The following is a 16,110-nucleotide window of genomic DNA, read 5'->3' on the forward strand; positions in this document are numbered from 1 at the left end:
CCAAAATGCGGCTGCAAGACTTTTAACTGGTGTTTGAAGACACAAACATATTACCCCTGTTTAAATGTCATTACGTTGGCTCCCAGTCCACTTTAGAATCGATTTTAAAGTGCTTCTGCTTGTTTTTAAATGTTTAAACCCTCTTACCTTTCTGACTTCTTGTGTGAACACCATCCAGTGAGAACTCTCAGGTCCATCAGCCAGAGTCTGTTAACTATTCCTAAGTCAAAGTTAAAATCGAGGGGTGATCGAGCTTTTGCCATAGGCGCTCCTAAACTTTGGAACAGTTTATCGATCCATATTAGAACTGCACCAACAGTATATATTTTAAAATTAAAATAAAAAACTTCTCTTCACTCTGCCTATAACTGGTGAAGTCCTTTGTTTGCTGTTTTTTTTCTCACTGCTTTTTTTTGTTGTTGTTTTTTGTTTTGATGTATTTATAATTCTTTTGAGAACATTGTACAGCACATTGTTTAACTTTAGTTGTTTTAATTATGTCTTATAAATAAAGTGAGATTAGATGGGTTATATTATAAATCCTGATCTACTTTTCTTTTGCTTTAAACTCTAAACTCCAGCAGCTACTTCACCTGCTCTCACCTCCATCTCTATGTGCTTATAGTGTCGCTATCTGGCTACTAGCTTAGCTTTCTAACAGAAACAGGAAACACAAAGCATCCTGATTGGCTAATCCTGTTTCTCATCACAGCAGCTGCTCTCAAATATCTGTTATCTTGTAAAGATGCACACACTTAAATAGTCTCTGTTGGCTTTTCTTCTTTCTAGAAACATAATATTCTAATTTCAGAGCATACTGTAGGTAATTGATGTTAATGGATAGAAAGTTAAATATTAATAATAAAAAGGCTTTGATTACAGACCTTCTGCATCTCACAGAAATGCTGATGTGGCCAGGGTAGAATCTGAGTTTCACTCCTGCTCTAATATTTTATAATCATGACTTTTTAATCAGTTTCCTTCTCGGTTTCAGTAAACTCATCTGTCTGTCTGTTTGTGTACACAGTTGGAAAAGCATTTGCTGATATTTTGGCTCTCCCACTCTCCTCACATCCCAAATGCTCCCTATTCACTATTGATTAATCTTTATTCTCTAGAGGCCTGGTCCTAGAGAACCCCCTGTCCTGCAGATTTGAGTGTTTTCCTGCTCTAACACACTTAATTCCACTACTCTGCTCATGAGCAACCATCAGTGTGTTGGAGCAGGAAAACACTAAAACTGCACACTCTGCCCTGTTCACCACATAATGCATTATATGTGGGCATGTGTGAAAGGACTCAGGAAATCCCACAATGCACTGCAGCAGGGTTACCGCACACTGGATGACAAGCTAATTTTGAATAATCTCATTATAAAACAGTGACGTTGTGATGACGTGTGTTCTGCAGGGTGAGAAAGGTCACACCTGTACTTACACACTAATAGCGTTAATGACATTTCTTCAGTCATGTAACTTCTGTCTTTGTATCAGTATTTATTTCTCTAAATATATAAGTCTACATACTGTTTAACTTCACACTGAAACTAAAATCTGACTTTTAGAAAGTGTGTGTCCCTGTGCAGGCTAGTGTGTGTGTGTGTGTGTGTGTGTATGGTACAGCAGTGTGTATTGCAGTAGTGTATAATTCAGTAGTGTGCAGTATAGTGGTGAGGTTCAAGGTTTCAAGGTTCTTTTTGTCACATACATATTACATACATGTGATGTAATGTAATGAAATGTTTTTCCTTAATTCCTTGTCCCACAGTGCAACAACAAACAAACCAACAACAATGTAAGGAAATGCACACAAATAATAAAAATACAATATAATAAAATATAGTAGACTATATATGAATGTAATGTGAATAGAATATAATGTAGAGGAACAAATATGCAGAGTTGTACAGTGTATACAGAAACTATACAGTGTGCAGATTTTTTCCCTATAGTGCAGACTGTTTTGTGCGTTTGTGTGTGCCCTGGTCCTGCATCACCGATGTAGATGTCTGTGATGCAGAGGAGAGAAGTCCTGACCAGGCCAGAACCTGGCCACACGTTGTAGATGGTAGTGACGCTAGCATGCCCTTGCCACCAAGTTGTTTGTGTGTGTTGTCCAGAAGAGGTATTCTGTGAGGTGGACCCCAAGGTATTTAAAGCTGCTCTGGGGGTCTCTGGTGCTCAGGGTGAGTGTGGAAGAGGTGTGGTTTCCCATCCTGACCACCTGGGAGCGTTTGATCAGGAAGTCCAGGATCCAGTGTATGCCCCCAGGTGGTCAGGATGGGAAACCACACCTCCGCAGTGTGCACTGAAATAGTGTGTACTACGGTAATGTGCAATATTAGTGTGTATTGCAGAAGTGTGTACTGTACTGTATATAAACTAATCTTTTATATGAAAGAATGGGGGGGGGGTTCTTTGTTTATGTTATGAAAAGTAAGAGTATTTGGGTTTGGAATGACATAAGGGGAAGTAAATCATAACAGAATTTTTATTTTTAGGCGAACTATCCCTTTAACTTAGCCAATTAACCTAATTAGTTGCAAAATGTTCCTCCAGCTGTTTCTTTTTACTAACACTTAGTTTTCCGACTTTTGTTGCCCCGTCCCAACTTTTCTGAGATATGTTGCAGCCATCAAATTCAAAATTACCTTTTTTTTTTCTTAAACTGGTACATTTCCTCATTTTAAACATATGTGTTTTCTATGTCCTCTTGTGAATAACATTCGGGTTTATGAGATTTGCAAATCATTGCATTCTGTTGTTATTTACATTTTACAGTGTCCCAACTTTTTTGGAATTTGGGTTGTATTTCTTTTTGAACACTACTTCTTTGCCATCTAAAATACACACACAAAAAAACTAATGACTAATACACAAATCTGTTTTATTGGCATTGTGGTAGGCATAAAGCAGATTGCAGCATGAAATGCAATACAATGGGGATAGAGGGATTTATTACCTTATATACCTGCTGTATCATACTTGATACACACATTTTCAACACGGTTTTACTATAAAATAAGATAGGAAATGTAATGATAAGTTGCTTCAATAGAGTAAATATTCATATTGAATATTTGAAAGATATAAATGTTATTCTTGCCGTAACTTTTTCAAAATTAGAAAAGATTTCCCTGCCAAAAAAAAACTTGAGTCGTTAGATGAAAGCAGACATTTGGGGCATGGCCTTTAAAGGCCTACTACTGTCTGCAATGTCCGGATAATCCACCAGAGGGCAGAAAGCTATCAGACACCATACAACAGGTTTTTCAGGAAAGTATTGATCATGTTGACGACGTAGAAGTCTCAGAATCTCATGCATCAAATATGATACAAATGGCGCTCCAGGAATGAAAAAAAAATAGTTAAAAGAACTAGATTTGCAAATACTATGTATTTTAATTTTAATAAAAGACTCCTAATCACGACCAAAAACACACTTTCGTCAAAGCCACACGTTTTACTATGTTCTAGTTTAAGTCTGAGGATAATAACTCTCCCACTTGTAGTTTTCTGAAACATTTTCTTAGATAATTGAATTAACTGGAAGACTGACAGTAAAGCCAGGTCACCACCTGGGGGGAGTGTGTGTGTGTGTGTGTGTGTGTGTGTGGGGGGGGGGGGGGGGGGGGGGTTATGGCTCTGGGGTGTAATTATCTGTAAAGGAAACAGAAATTATTAGTTCACCTCTTAAGTCTCGTCATTACTTCATTTAACACGTGACGTGATATCTGCTTTATTCATAATTCCCAACCTTCCTTACAAACAAGCAGGGAGTTAGGGTTTTTTCCACTATAACAAGTATATGACGCGTTTCTGGTCTCAAATTTTAGCTTTTTTAAAAAAATTATTTTTATTTATTTTATTTTTTTAAATTTCTTACAATGTATAAATTTTTGAATTTCTGTTATGATGGTTCTTTTCCATAACACCGAATCCGGTAATAAAGAGTGAGTTAATGATTTAAACTCTATCACTTTGATGGGAAAATCACGTTGAAAAGCAGGATACTTGTTTACAGTACATGAACTTTTACCTTCTCTTCAGAAAATATCATACAATACAAAAGGAATGAGAAAAGAGCCCCAGCCTTTGCGGCGGTCACGTGACGCAAGAAGGTCCGACTCGGACCAGGATATCCAACTGAGTGCTGAATTAATCAGTTCAGTTTCTCATAATTAGTCCTTGGCTGCATTATCTATCATTATCTATCTGCACTATCTACATTATATTTCCGTGTTCGGAATATGATCAGAGTTTGAGTAAGTAGTGTTACTGAAAAGGTAACATTTTTATTTAATTCTGATCAAATGAATTGAATAAAGATCCGATCGATTTTGCTGAAGGGTATCTAAGGTCCAAGTCAGTGATATGATCCGATCTTCCCATCACTACCGGGTGGGTCGGTCAGACCGACCGAAGCTCCGCCCGCGCATGCGCACAAGCCGATTTTCGAAAAAAGCGGTCACTTGAGGAAATACAGCTGATTTAATAGGAGTTGTGTGTTCTCAATAAGAAAATAGCGCATTCTCCCATACACACGTACACATGCACACACACACACACATATACTGATACACACATTTCCACACACACACTGCGGAGATTCTCGGCGTTTCTGCGCTGTTTTATCGGATTAAAGTGCGGATTTAGTGAAACGTTAATCTCGGTAAGTAACTTAGTTTCCTGTGCGACTTCCTACATTCTTTACCACACACACACACACACACATACTTGGAATTGTGTGTTTATTAAACAGTTTTAAAACCAGTGTGTTGATGGAGATCACCTGTGTGTGTTTGTTTATATATATATATATATATATATATATATATATATATATATATATATATATATAATATTTGTGTGTCAGCTTTACTGGGGAGGTTTTGGTGTATGTACAGTTTCATGGTTGTTAATGCTGAGTAAATCAAACAGGTGTGTGAGTGTGTGAGAGAGAGAGAGAGAGAGAGTGAGTGTGTGTGTGTGTGTTCAGGTTTAGTGAGGGTTTGATGAATGTTCAGGTGTGTATGAGTGTACCATGGTTCAGTAAGATTTGCAGAGGTAGCTTATGTGTTTTATAAACAGAAGATTGTTTTGAGTTTGGAGTTACTGCTCATCAATGCTGCTGTTTAACAGTAAAGTGTTGGCCAGACTGCTTCCTCTGAGAGTTTAACATGGTACTCATTAACACATTGCTGTAGTGCTACTGCTAGGGAACACTTCTGGTCTTTATCTAAGCACAGACTACACACTACACCAGGAGAATGCTACCTACTACTCTAACCCCAACTCCAACAACATGGAGTCTTTTAAAGCATCTATGATTAGCTTAATCAGCAAGTGAAGTCCATGTTGCTGCTGCTTTAAAAAACATCTTCTCATGTGTAAAGCAGAAACTGAAAAACCGATGGAAGATTTGGGCACAGTGGTGAACACCTGCAGATCAGGTGACATAGCATTCAGGATAGCAAGAAATGAAAATCCATGACCACTTCTGGAGGCTGGAGATATGTGAAGGATGTGGAAGGGGATTCTGGTCAACACCTTCTACTGAAAAAAACTTTGCCCTGCCAGATTTGCTGAATGACTTGTGAGCACAGAACAACAGGCCACCAACATCTCCACTATTTTATATATATATATAACTATTGGATATTTATGCCACAATAGAAGGGAATTAAGAATGGTGAAAACAGAATGGAGAAAATCACAAGTAGATGTAGATCATTCCACATGGAAGCCTTTTTCCCCCACCACCATCATCTCTAAATCATGAAGACAGTCACTTGAGTCAACTTCCAACTTTTCTTTATTTCCTTTCTCAAATATGAATGTGCTGTTTACAAGTTCTGTTCCTCTTACCTAAAACCAGCTCCTGGATCCCATCCATCCTGGTTTAAAACACTCACACTGTACAGAAACTGCACTTATGGTTAAAAGCTCCATGCCAATAGAACAGTTATCTTGTCTCTACCGGAAGTTTCTGCAAAGTTAGACAGAGTTAACTAACAGGACTAACCTGCTGCGTATGCCTTGCAAGTACCAGGAGAACATGCTTACTGAAGAGAAGTGAATGAATGGTTTACTTGTTGGTGTTATTAGTTTTAAACTATTTTGGTGATGTATATAAAGTACCTTAAATTCCACACTTGGTGCACAGCACTGTTTATTGTTTTTGTTGATGTGTGCATGTGTTATTTGAATATGTGTACACACACACACACACACACACACACACACACACACAGAGCTTGTTTGTAGTTTGGTGTGGTCATGTGACTCAGCGCTGTCCGGAGAGAGACAGGCTGTTTGTTTATTGTTTATTTTCAGCTGTGAGATTTAAACTTCATTTTATCTTCTTCGTGTATAATAAGTGTATAATGTTTATCGTGACATTTCACAGCACTTTATTCTCATTTAACCAGGTTCTAGACTGTACTGTGTGTTTGCCTGCTGAGCAGCTGCTGTTCTGTGCTGGTGAGTTTACACAGCTCTCATTTTCATTGTGTTCAGTATCATCAAGAGGCATATGCTGATATATAACGTGTATATTGTGATAGTTGCCTATTATTACAAAAGTTTGATATCATGGTTTACGATATTACAATTTTTACTGTTAATGTTTAAAAATGACTGCATTTTCAGCTCTCAGACTTTTAACTAAATCCTGCTTTATTTTTGTGTGTGAAACTTGGAGATGTTGTGTGCAGGTGTTCACTGCAGTATCTGGCATCTTATTTCACGTGTAATGTCAGTGTGTCCATTATGGGGCTGTGTGATGTGTACTAAACACAAATATACATCAAATCAGAGTTTGGAAAATGAACAAGTTTGCCATTTAACTATGTTAGAGAAAATGGAGAGAGAATTTAGTTGTTTACACTTTAACTGATCATTTGTGAAAACAATTATGCTGAACTTTTTACTGTCATTATTCTTATTGTCTTGTTGTCATTTCTCATTCACACCTCTTCCTCTAAGTGTTTCTCCTCTCCCTCCAGTCACTTCTTTACATTTGTAATGTTCTGATGATTTAATTTCTCACTGCTTACCCAAACTGGTCCATGTAGCTTTAGGGCAATTTGTGCAATCTCAAGCCTTGACTACTGTACATTGTTTTTAAATCCAGGTTTATAATATATGACCACTGTAAGAATTGAGCATTTTATTATGTCATCGCCATAAGTATGTGTAATGTAAGAGACAAAGGAATTTTCCTTGTACTGACATACGTGTCTAGTGGGAAGTGATTTGTTATAGGAAAATGATCCACGTCAGGGAGGTGTGATACTAGATACTGGGAGGTGTGATACTAGATACTGGTTTTGCAGCATTGTTCAAACACTCGGCTGCCTATCTTATGTACATCTGGAAGATTTAAACGCGACATTCGCTAGATGGTATGTCAGAGCCAAAACATCTCTGTCCGTCAGATTTCGAACTGCAAAATGTTTAGCGATTTTATGCCCCGTGACGTTAAACACACTGATAAGCTGATAAGTGCAGAAAACAAAGCTGAACTACGCTAATGAAAATTTATTTAAATATGGCTCCCAGTAACATTGCAAAATATTAGCACACAAATTCCATCTTCATTATTTCTAATATTCATTTCTAAAAAAATTTTTTAAAAATGAATGAAACAAAAGTGGGCATTGTGAGCTTCTCTCCCAACCCCATTTATAAATCAAGCAACCCCATGTCTGGGAGCTCCTGGTTTAGCGTTTTAGGATTTAGGTTGAACCCCAGATTATTTCACTTAAAACATATTAGGTGGTTAATTTCGAAACGAAAGTTTGCCTGCTGCCTTGAAAATGTGAGTAAACTGAAACTGAAAATAATTTTTGTTTCAACTCAAAAAGTTACATTTTACCAGTTTTACTAGTCAAGAATGGATTACTTTCATTTTAATTTTTGGAAACTTATAAACTTGTTGAATATTCAAAACTTGTCGTGGCAATTGGAAGAAATAAGTTCACATAGCTTAATGGGCGATCGTGTTTTACAGTGTTCATGGATTTACAGAATCTATAACTTCACTTCCAGCCTCAATCAGAAACAGTTTTACAGGATCCTCAGAAAATCACACCGTAACCTCCATCCGTCAATAATATAAACACCCTCATTATTTGACCAATAACATTATACACATCCTTGTTTTCAATTATAGGACTTTTGATCAAGTACACATCGCGTATACACACACACACCCCTTTAAAAAATAACCCAGACAGTCTTCAAGTTTTTGAAAAATCTCACTTCTGGTTTCTGCCAGTGTTGATTCTGAACATTTTAGTCTGATGTTTTGGTTTGGACTTGATTCTATACAGTTTACAAGTTTGACTTAGCCAAGTGTATTCTGATTGGCGATTTCCCAACCAGGTCTTTCACTCCATGTTTGAGTCACCTTTTTTTTTTGTTTTTGCTGCACTGATTTAAAAAAAAAAATTAAACCTGCATTTGCATCCAAATCCTGTGTGATCTTCTTCTGACAGAAGAATTTCATTCATGAAACAGGTTTTGGTGAATTCCATCAGGCTCCCTTCTGCTGAAGGGCAAAGTGTAAGGGAACAACAACAGCTGGCCACCACCCATGCTATGCTAGATGAGCTAATTTACCACTTAAAGCAGTTCGATTTCCTTTCTTTCCCTGCATGTACGCAGTATCAATTCCACATATCACACCTGAGTATCATCATGGTGCCGCCAATATAATAATAATAATAATAATAATAATAATAATAATAATAATAAACCAGGGACACGCAGAGAGTTCCGCAGGAGCTCAAATGTAAAAAAAAAAAAAAGGGCTACATCACCGAAGAAATATAGAAATAATTACAACACAACAGCAACTTTTAGTGGAGAGATGAATCCAAAGAATCATTAAAAGAACATTTAAATATTATGAAATGTATTACCCTCCACAAATGTAGTGACACACCCACTGTATGTCACTCACTGTAAAGTCAGTAAAACTATTCATTTCTCAGTTAAAAGTACATTTGGCAGCAGCACTTTATGTCCATAAAAAGGCAGCACTGCTTGCTGAACTGGCTTTTTACTCTCAAAATTTTAAGATGTCCCTTTCGCTTCCTCCTTCATCAGTTTTTCTTTAATTTTCTGCACTCTGTCTGTTTGGCATCGTGCATTCACTGACTATATAACGTGTTTTTTTTTTATATATATATATATATATATATATGGAAGATTCATTAAAAAAAAGAACACACTGTTGAGCTCAGGAACACTGAAAACAGTAGGGTGATTACAGAAAACAACTGTGGTGAATGACTGATGAATTATTTCCCTGTTAAAGAAAAACAACAGTTCTTGTATTTCCTCCTTTGTTGCTTGTATTTCCTCATTTGTTGCTTGTGTTTCCTCATTTGTAAGTCGCTTTGGATAAAAACGTCTGCTAAATGAATCAATGTAAATTCAACAGTTCAGGAGGTAGACATATCTGTGTCAAGGTCAACAATCAAGAGAAGACTTCACCAGAGTAAAAAAAGTGGGTTTACCCCAAGATATACACTACTGGTAAGCCTTAAAATCAGGAAGAGCAGAATAGAGTTTGTAGTTGCACTGTATTTGACTTTCTGAAGGCAAAACTGAAGGCAAAATGCCACAAAAACAAGCCGTAAAGGCCTGGCTGGGCATCACCAGGCAAGAAACCCAGCTTCTGATGACATTTATGGGTTCCAGACTTCAGGCAGACATTCACTGCAAAGTATTTGCCACCAAGTATTAAAAATGACAATTTACGATTACGTAACTTGTCAAATTAAAATTAAAACTACATATTTAACGTGCTATAATTCCTTCACCATTCACCCAATTTGGATGTAATTAAATTAAACCAGATTAAAGATGAAAGTCTGCACTTTAAGATTTCAACTCCAATATGCTATGGTAGCTACAGCTGACTTGTAACCACCAGTTTCGGTACTATTACATTGATTGGCTGTGTTTATTATTTGGCGTAGATTGTGTGGAGCATCTGCTATACAGGTCCCTGTGAATGGGCTGCTACTACAGTGCATTAATATACACTTATCCTTAATATATGCAAATGTAATATATATCTATCCATCTATTTAATCTTTCTATTTATCTGTCTCTGTCTATTAGGGCTGCAACTAACGATTATTTTCATAATCGATTAGTTGGCTGATTTTTCGATTAATCGGATGGAGAGAGGGCAACCTTTCAGTACCATTTTTATTGTTTATTTAAAATAAAATCCACAAACTGAGTGTTACAAATATAAACTTCAGACTAAAACTTTACACAACTGTATGTCCAATTATATAAGACTGAAACGACCCCAATACACACACAGCAGAATATATATTATTAATTTATAACTGTAGTTTAATTCAGTGGTTTTTGTGCATCCATAAAAAAAAAATTATGCATAAGTACTTAGTTTATATTTACATTATATATATATATATATATATATATATATATAACTAAATAAGATAATTAAATCTGTGTGTGTGTATATATATGTGTGTGTGTGTATATATATATATATATATATATATATATATATATATATATATATATATATATATAACTAAATAAGATAATTAAATCTGTGTGTGTGTGTATATATATGTGTGTGTGTGTATATATATATATATATATATATATATATATATATATATATATATATATATATATATATATATATATACACACACACACATATATACAGAATTATTTTTTATGGATGCACAAAAAGGACTGAATTAAACTACAGGCCTAAATTAATAATAAAAACTCACTTTCACTGCACGTTGTGGTTTCTGTTACTCACTGCCTTTAGACATATTATTTCACTTTTGATCATAATGTTTTAATTAGACATTACCGATCTTACTCGTGCTCTCACTCTGCATCACCACATCTGCATCGCACGTGAGGAGCTAACTAACACATCATTTACTAACACATCACTTCCGTTATAATAAACAAATCGCGCAAATACAGCATATAATGACAATAAAATGGAATTAAACTAAACCTTTTAAGCAACTTGTGACCTCATCACTGTCATACTTCCGTGCTACACAAACTCTGCTTTATAAAGATTATAAATCTTCTTGGCACTTTTTAATATAAAATGCTTCCCTGCCTTAGAGGATTTAGAGGTCTCACACGTTCTTCCTCAGTCATGTGACTATTTCGCCTCAGTCTGATGAAGACTGAGGTCATGTTGGGAATAAAAGGTAATGCTGACAGAAAGTAAACAGAAGAAAGTCAGTGTCAGTAACTCTGAGGCTAAAGCTAGCGGCGTCACATTACGTGTGTGTGACGTCACGCGCCATTGACTAGGAAGCGGATTATACTTCCGGTTAGAAAAAACCCGCTAGTGTTCCATTTGAGATGATATTACCTTTCTAAAATCCACACACTAGACCAGGGGTGGGCAGTCTTATCCGGAAAGGGCCGGTGTGGGTGCAGGTTTTAATTCCAACCAAGCAGAAGCCACACCTGAATCTACTGAAAGCCAAGATCATCTGATTAAACAGGTGGAATCAGGTTGGAATGAAAACCTGCACCCACACAAGCCCTTTCCGGATAAGATTGCCCACCCCTGCACTAGATGGTAGAGTACACAGTGTATAGTGTAACTGTACAGTACTTCATTTGGGACACAACTTTAGTATTTACTCTCCGAAACGTGTTTTCGGAACAGAAGTAACGTAATGAGTAAATCTCCCCCGTGCCACGTGCACACCAACTAATCCATAATGAGATTCGTTGGTGATTTTCATAATCAATTATTATCGATTTTATCGATTAGTTGTTGCAGCTCTACTTTTGACCATAGTGTTTTAATTAGACATTAATTAGTGAATTTGATTCACTAAAATATTGGATTTCTCAAACTCAGAGAAAAGTGCCTTCTGCCCTTTCAGCTTACATGAACTCGCAGACACCCTCGTTTCACTACTTTCAAGGAGAGATGGGTATGGTAGAGGTTTGGAGCTAAATCTCAAAACTTTCAGTGAATACCAGGAATGGTAAAATTATGGTGATTATTGGTTATTATTGCCCACAGTAAAACTCAGTACATGTTGGGAAAGGAATGCATTGAAAAATCTGTGCAGTAAGACAATACCATAGATATTAGGATGCCTGGAATATAGTAGCAACCTTACTCCAATAATCAGGAAGGCACTGAAGCATAAGAGAGATCTGGCAGTCTTCTGTCTGGATAATTCAAATGCATTATTATACATCAACTCCATACAATAGGTCACTACCACCCTATAGAAGCACCTGGTTCCCAGTCACAGATGGCTATGGCATCACTGGGAATCAAACTTGTAATCTCCCAGTGATTGGGAGAACACATTTTTGTTGTGCCACTCAGGAGCACCTATGATTCCACATTCTTACTAAAACCATTAAATAGGGCTTTCATAAATCAGCAGAATGCGAATTGTAATGAATCAGTAAAGAAACTCATCAGGAGTCCAGAAAGCAAGATTTCAAGAGCTTATAAATTCAGGAGTTGTCAATATGTCAGTTTATGACAGTTTTATAAAGAGTCATGGAGTCATAAGAAGTTGTGTGTGTATGTGTATCAGTGATGTATAATGAATGGACAGAGTTCAGAGTGAATTAATGATAAATCTCTGCTGGAGAACACTGACCTTTAACACATAAGTACACTTGCACCCACTGTCTTCAAAAGGAATCTGTTAGAGAAAAGTTAGTGTGTGTGTGTGTGTGTGTGTGTGTGTGTGTGTGTGTGTGTGTGAACTGTAGTTCCTCAATGATTTGATCATATTTGGTGTTAACTGCAGACTCGTTAGGTATGCTTCCCTCTCTGTTGTTATTGTTGTTGTTGTTGTTGTTGTTATTAGGGGACAAACCTCTGAACAATTTGTCCTAAAATCATCAAATTGGTCTCAATGGATTCAGTGGGCTATACAGAGTCCAACGATATGAAAAATCCATGTGTTGGCCATTTTTGATGTTGGGCATTTTGAATTTAGTCACAAAATGCTGTGTTTTATGAACGACTTGGCGTATCATTACTAAACTCGGTCAATGTCTTTGGCACAATAGCTTGAAGATAGTCAAAAAGTTTCAGGACAGCACCACCTTGCCTACTGTTATGAGACTGATCTTGATAGATTCCATGGTTCAAGCAGAGAACAATGATACCAGTTATCGTATGTTCGAGCAAACATTCTGTTTGCCATTTAAAAAAAAAAAAAAAATACAAGACCTATTTTTTCCAACTCATCCTAGGCCGTTTGTTTGATTTGCACGAACGTTGGGCTGCATCGTGTACAGGCACTTATGACAAAAAGTTATTCACAGAATTTTGATAAACCATACCATTTACGAATGGCGCTTCAACGAATTCAACAATGAACACACAAAATTGAACTTGAGGCTGTATTTCCGCAACGCTTTGAGGGATTGTGACTAAACTTGGTATGTGTCATCACTAGAGCTGCAACAACTAATCGATAAAATCGATAATAATGGATTATGAAAATCGTTGTCACCGAATCTCATTATGGATTAGTTGGTCTGCATGTAGCACAGGGGAGATATATTCATTACGTTACTTCTGTTCCGAAAACACGCTTCGGAGAGTAAATACTAAAGTTGTGTCCCAGATGAAGTACTGTACACTTACACTATGCACTATTAACTCTACTGTCTATTTTAGAAAGGTAATATCATCTCTCATATAACACTAGTGATTTTTTACTAGTGTTTTAACCGGAAGTATAAGCTGCTTCCTAGTCAACAGCGCATTATCATACGCACGTAATGTGACGCCGCTAGCTTTAGCGGATACCCAGAGTCACTGACAATGGATTTCTTTAGTTTACTGTTTATGTCAGCGTTACCTTTTATTCCCAACATGACCTCAGTCCTCATCAGACGGAGACGAAATCATCACGTGGCTAAGGAAGAAAGTCCTCTAAGGCAGGAGAGCATTTTATATTAAACACCGAGGACATCAAACAGTGCTGCACGAGCACAAAGTTATGTTTTATCCAAAATGCTCCACTGTGTGTAAGGGGCGGGGAAACTGGTGCAAGCTGCTTAAAAAGTTTAGTTTAATTTACATTAATTGTCATTTTATGTTTTATGAGTGCATTTGCAGTGTAAATTCTGTCGTTTATTATAACGGAAGTGATGTGTTAGTAACGAGGCCGCATTGCTGATCACGCGCTGTGTAGACGCGCTGATACAGAGTGTAGCGCGAGTAAGACCTGTAATGTCTAATTAAAACATTATGATCAAAAGTAAACACAAGTAAAATAATATTCCTAAAGACAGCGAGGGACAAAAACCACAAGGTGCAGTGAAAGTGAGTTTTTATTATTAATTTAGGACTGTAGTTTAATTCTGTGTTTTTTGTGCATCCATAAAAAACAATGCATAAATACTTTTATATATAATATAAACTAAAATAAATAAATAAATTAATAATATATATTCTGGTGTTTGTGTGTGTGTATTGGGTTCTTTTCTGTTTTGGACAAACAGTTGTGTGACAGTTTTAGACTGAAGCTTATATTTGTAACACTATTTATTTATTTTAATAAACAAAAAAATGGTACTGAAAGTTTGCCCCGCCCCCATCTGATTAATCAAAAAAAATAATTGCCCCACTAATCGATTAGGAAAATAATCGTTAGTTGCAGCCCTAGTCATCACCATTAGGCCCTGAGGTTACAGGTCAGGAGATAGAAAAATGGCTATTTTCTGGTGGGCTTGGGATCTGCTCATGATCCAGAACATACAAGTTCATCTGTGAAACATGGTGTAAGTAGTGTCATGGCTTGGGCTTGTATGGCTGCTTCTGGAACATTCTCATTGATCGTTATCGATGATGCAACTCATGATCCTTACTATCATTCTTACTAAATGAAATTTCAAAGCATTTCATTCATTTTTAAAGCTATGATAAGAGAAAACCAACACCATCTTGGCAACGTTTCGGTTAAATGTGTTCATATTTTTACTCTAAAACAAAAAAGTCTCTATCTTGGTAGACTTGGTAGGACAGATCATTCTAACCAACTGCTATGTACACAGACACACAGATAAGCTGAATATTGTTGGAAACAATTCAAACATTAGAATAGTAGCTCCAAAATAATTGTCCAATTAATGGATGTAGAGACAAAATATCTCTTGGGGAAGACAGGGTTTTAAATTGTATTTCATTTGCTGATATTTATTTGACCGATGTTTCTGTTAGTACATTGATTTTCAGAATAAATATTTTAACTGTTACAAGTTTAAGATCAGCAAATACTGAAAGTGTCTTCTATGAGAATTTAAAATCATTTAATGGAAAAAAAAATCATTCTTTTTTTTGTTTTCTTTCTGTACTTAAAATGTATCTGCAATTTTGGAAGGGGCGTGCTCCAATCATCACCCCTCCACCACCATGCTTCACAGTTATGTGATGTTTGTGGTGATGTGCTGTGTTTTACTTTTTGCCAAATATGGTCATGTGCATGATGAACAAACATCTCCATCTTGGTCTCATCAGTCCAAAGGATATTGTTCCAGAACTTTTGTGGTTTGTTAAGATGCAATTTTGCAAACCTAAGTTGTGCTGCTCTATTCTATTGGAGAGAAGGGTTTTTTCCTAGCCACCATGAAAGCCATACTTGACGACAGCATTGTCAGGAAAAAAAATATCAAACAACACAAACATTTAATATGCTTAAAAATGAAACTGATGTAGCGTGGGGAAATTTTTGTTGCTTAGTCCATATGTTCAATATTAAGTTGTGATAGATGTGTGTGTTGTATCCGTGTTGGTGATAGTCTGGATTGATTTTAATAGAATAATGTTCAAGTGTGTTCCAAATGCCTTGTTTCTGTTGACCGTAATACTGTGCAGTGTCCAGCCTTCAGAAGGAGTAGTGTGCAGTCACGATCACTTCAGAATGAACTACAGTAAATAATTAGATTCCTGTTCCTCACTGTTCTCTGTTTTAGGTTCCTGTAGTGCTTTAATCTCCACACAGCCCCGGCAGGTCGGCTGAGTCACTACAGTGTTAATAACAGTGTTCACATCTATACTCCACCTCTGTCCTCC

The 16,110-nt window shown here is 36.6% G+C and overlaps 1 long non-coding RNA gene across 1 annotated transcript; it reads left to right on the forward strand.

Annotated features, from left to right (window-relative positions):
- Nucleotides 1-4,328: 4,328 nt before the first annotated feature.
- On the forward strand, nt 4,329-16,099 carry LOC128601105 (uncharacterized). Its single transcript, XR_008384650.1, has 3 exons — nt 4,329-4,671; nt 6,431-6,482; nt 16,011-16,099. It is a non-coding gene; the product is annotated as an uncharacterized LOC128601105 (long non-coding RNA).
- The last annotated feature ends 11 nt before the right edge of the window (nt 16,100-16,110 follow it).

Source organism: Ictalurus furcatus, chromosome 25, assembly GCF_023375685.1.
Source record: "Ictalurus furcatus strain D&B chromosome 25, Billie_1.0, whole genome shotgun sequence".
Lineage (NCBI taxonomy): Eukaryota > Metazoa > Chordata > Actinopteri > Siluriformes > Ictaluridae > Ictalurus > Ictalurus furcatus.